At 41.3% G+C, this 4,699-nt stretch overlaps 1 long non-coding RNA gene across 1 annotated transcript; it reads left to right on the top strand.

Moving 5' to 3' along the window:
- The first annotated feature begins 196 nt into the window (after positions 1-196).
- LOC139105796 (uncharacterized) lies at positions 197-3,632 on the top strand. The gene is made up of 2 exons (XR_011546245.1): positions 197-533; positions 671-3,632. It is a non-coding gene; the product is annotated as an uncharacterized lncRNA (long non-coding RNA).
- The last annotated feature ends 1,067 nt before the right edge of the window (positions 3,633-4,699 follow it).

Below are 4,699 nucleotides of genomic sequence, written 5' to 3'. Positions count from 1 at the left end.
CCGCGGCTTTTGCTGCGCGCCTTAACTATATGCGGTCCCCCGATCGCGGCCGCACCAATCAGCGCTGATCGACGCGGTCACATGGTCTCGGGCAACGTGCGCGGCGGGTGATTTCGAGTCACTGTTACCACCCGGGGGCTTCCTGGTATCGGCAGATAATTTTTGTAATATTACATCGACGTCGGAGCAAGTATAGCGCGCGACGTGCGACGACAATCGCGCCTTTGATTTTCACAGATCTGCCCTGCGGCCGGACGTGCAATTGCGCGTGTATTAATAAATTGTGTGAGTGTTAGGCGGACGGTATAATACAATACGTGCCGTAAGTAATACCTCTTGTTCCTAGTAAGCACCGCGAACGTTATCGCGCTTGTTGTCGACTTACAATTAGTTTGAAAAATCATTACTCATAAAGTCTTTCGAGAAGAAAAATGATAAACGCTACTGCGCTGTAAGCGCGGTGCGAACGTTCGGACGATTTTCGGTTCGGGATCCTGAGCAGTTTTATAATCTTGATAAAAAACGGGTCAGAGGTGAGGCCGTTGGCTTGTGCGGAGATAATGCTTATCGTATACGCATGTGGCTGTAGAAACGCATAATACACGCGCGCGTACACTCTTACGTGTATGTTGCACTCGGATTATTATTATTATTATTATTATTATTGCAGAAACCGCACGGTGCAGCGGTAGCAGGCGAACTGGCGCAGCGGAACACGATAATTATCGTGCGTCTCACAGCAGGCTCGTGTGTACACGCGGCCCGCTTTACGCACGCATCGGTGTACCGCTGCTCGCTATGCCTGCGCGCACTCGCGTAAGAAGTCTGTTACATGAACCGCCGAGAAACTTCGGAACCAGACGAGACTTGCCTGACGAGATGCTTAACCCTGAGACACGAGCTACTTTTACACAACCACGAAGACGTAACAGATTACCTCAAATAAATTGTTACCGCGTGAAATTCCGGTGTCACTAGACGAGAGGCAGCACGGAAGCTTTTCATAAAAAGAAGTTGTTGCTTATGATCTTTCGACGTTGTCCCGAGGCATAAAGATGAAAAGAGGAGGACTTGCGATTAATATAAAGTTAATGGCGAAAGCGAAATATATTAAGAACAGAAATTATGTCTCTCGCAGTGCGGCGTTTCGATATTTACAAAGGGTATAAATTTTCGCCGACGCGCGTTGATAAAAGTAATAATTGTGCGGTAAAGCACCCCTCTTATTACGCGCGATCGGATCTCGCGATCAGCACTGTCGGGATTGTATATTTATGTAACCTCGCCGCTTTCTGAGAATAGTTGAAATCGTATAATTCATTTTTTTTCCCCCCCTTTTTGTCGTTTTGAATAAGGAATAAGCTACGAACACGCACTCTTCGCTTCGTTACTTTCATAGATTTTTCAATGCACGCGAGTCGGTCGTGCTCGATCTGCGCAAAATCGTAGCAAAAATAGATACGGGGCGATTCATTGTAACAGACAAATGTGACATTATGCGACGTCCGTTTGGTCGACTCTCTACCGCGTATGAATTTAACCTTGCACCTATTATTGCTCTGGGTATTTCCGGCTACTGTATATGTATAACGTATCGTTGTGATAGCTGCTACCTGAAAGATATCGCTTAACGCTAAGTTAGCGGAGCTAAAGTTAAACTAAATTAAACGTCTCAAATTGATTTATCAAAATTGGTACTTTAGATATATTAAATTAATATTAGAGTTTTAATTAAATTAATTGATTGAGAAACGTAGTTGCGTTAATTAGAAATTTCAATCTGCCGTATGTTAATTTTTTTTTTTTCTTTTTTTTTAAAAGGTATACTTATGTAATTGAATCTTAAACTCGTCAATTAATTATACAATTATCTAAATATGAATTAAGGTCAAATGATAGATCTTTGATCCGTCGCGCAATCTGATACAATTGCTCTGTTTTCCATTCATTCAGATTTCTTGGGAAACAATTCCTAAAGCGATCTTTCATTTCATAATACGTCTCATCTACCCGTTGTAAGAAACAATTTGCTAATCACAGCTTTTTGCACCGCGTCATTGGAATAAAATGACTCGCTGCCGATAGCATCAAATGCGTCAGCTTATTATTCGCTGATGCGATTAGTCACAAACGGACAAATGTGCGATGGGTTAATAACAAGAGAGAAAAAGATATATATACGCTAAAGAGAGAAGGAGAGAGAAAGAGTGAGAGAAAAAGAGAAAGAGATACCGAACCCGGGTCGAATGCCGTTAAGTCGTGCGTTCAGTGACCGCACTGACACACGGCGGGCTGCAAACAACAGACAGTTTGATTAAAAGTAATTGCGTATGTCCGATGTAGCCGGGATTTTGAACGAATTTTCGGATCGGTCGCGTCGCGCGCGCCGCATCGCGCCGTGTTCATTCACAGGCCGCTGGTAATTTCGCGAAAATGCATTTCACGGGTCGATTGCAATGTGGATCACGCTGTTGTTTTCGGCTTCGTGCCCGCTTCCTGCGATCCTTCCGGCCCGAGCGTACCCAGCCGCTATAATTTATGATGCGGAAGAGCCGGTATAATGGCCACGGGCAAGCCGAAGGCGACCGCACTCGTCGTCGTCGGACTCTTGCCACCGTGAGGCGCGCGAGCAATCGGCTAAATGCATTTAACGGCGCGTCGGAAGATGCAGCGTGCATAATTTAAATTCCGCATTCAGTTTCCCATATCGAGCGGACAACGCGGGCACCCGAAAGTCCATAGAGCTCTCCGCGTCGCGCCCGGCGACGTTTGCCGGCGTTTTAAAACACGCGAATTCTAAAGAGACGCTGCGCGCCGGATTGACAAACCTGACGCAACAAGCTACCACGATTATGTAAAAGAGTACCACGCAGGAACATTTATATTTCGCGTTTAAGTTAACTTATTGTTGCGCGACTGCATGTATTTTCTTCAATTTAACGTGTCACTTTAATTACTTTAATTCAATTTAACAACAGATATATGGTTAATGCGGTACAGAGATATTGTTATTGCGGTTTATTCGGTCCTCCTCTGTTCTCATTAATATGCAGCCTTCGGCAATTTTCATGAAGACGAGATATATATTACGGCTATTTCATCAGATAAAGTTTTATGATATTTTTTATTTATTTATTTCTTTTTTTTTCCTCCCCTCTTTACTTTAATTTAGTTCATAATCTATATCTTTGTATGCTGAATACGAACATTTTTCATTCATTATTCATGGTATAATGTTTTTCCTTACAGATGCGACAAGAGTCTCTAGAGATGGTTGGAAAAAATGTTTGTGCGTGTTACCCGCGAATATCCGTATGAATATCCCGATCGCTTTGCCACGTATATATCGACGTGTTTTTACTTCGAGGCTGCACCTTTTAATTTTGAAATGTAAATGAGAACTAGTTAGACTTATCGTTGCCGATGCTGGTTTTGTATAAATTGTTATCGTTAAAATAGCTGGACGCATTTACCGATGACCCAACGGTATGTAATTTACTGCGATAAATGTAATTATGTTTGCCTTGCCGCGAAGTAATGTCGTACCTTGGTTTTAAAAGATAAGAGCGTTGTAAAAATTAAAATTTGTAAGAACTCGTATTACAATAAAGTGACAAAATTTTTTCACAGTATCATAAACTATCGATAATACACACCGACGTGACCACTAATATATTTTCATTTCTGTGCTTTTTGCACGTACGACTTATGAAGAACTGCGAGCAAATTCTCGCCGGTACATTTACGCAAAACGAGACGAGTTGTGAAAAGATAATAATAATGGGAATTTTTCCGTCGCAATCTGTTATAGTCTGCAATTTGACAAACGCATTAGCTCGTTAAGCAAGCAGTTTGCGATTAAACTTTAGTAATTCTCCTTTGAAAAGCTGAGACCAAGTCGATTAAGGGCAACTAGCATAGTATACAAAAGTTCTCGTGCAAAGTACGGAAAGTAATACGACAATGGTTCGTCATTAAGAAATATAAGATTGCGCGAAAAGTGTAGGTGTATGCTTCAGGACACAATAACCGAATCGAGGTAATAAAGTAGAGAATACAATTAATTATTGCGAAATCGATTAAGATATATTATCTTAATAAAAAAAATTCCCGACAAAGTGTATTTTCTCGATGAGACGTGTGTATTTAAAGTCATATTAAAGTCATATTTGAACGGTGTTAACCTCATAATTTTATCTTCCCGTCATATTTGTCTTCTTAAAACCGTATTAGCTTTTCCATGCACGTGAGAGGGTGAGGGGGAGTGGGAGGAACGGGGGGGGAGGAAGCTCTCGCGTGAATGAATCAGTGACAAATAATAAGCGTCTCCTGGTCAAGACTGGTACCGATGAGATCGACATACAACGCAGATGTTGAGTCATTCGTGCTAGAAATATCGTAATTGCCTCGTACACACACGCATACACACATATACACACACACATATATATGCATTTCCCTGCAACGTATTGTACAGATAACGAGGATGACGCGTTCAGTTGATTATAGTTCTTGTCGACAGTGGTTTATACGGTCGTTTTTTCATTTTATCTTTTCTTTTTTTTTTTTTTTTTTTTTTTTTTAATTATCGATCCAAGTTTCTTATTATATTTACACATATTGACGTCATAGAAAAAAAACCTAATTTTCTTAATTCGAGAAAGAAATAATCCGACTCAAACGTGGCCACGGTTTCGCG

The sequence above is a fragment of the Cardiocondyla obscurior genome, linkage group LG09 (genome assembly GCF_019399895.1).
Source record: "Cardiocondyla obscurior isolate alpha-2009 linkage group LG09, Cobs3.1, whole genome shotgun sequence".
NCBI classification, from domain to species: domain Eukaryota; kingdom Metazoa; phylum Arthropoda; class Insecta; order Hymenoptera; family Formicidae; genus Cardiocondyla; species Cardiocondyla obscurior.
This window is presented reverse-complemented; position numbering and strand designations above follow the sequence as displayed.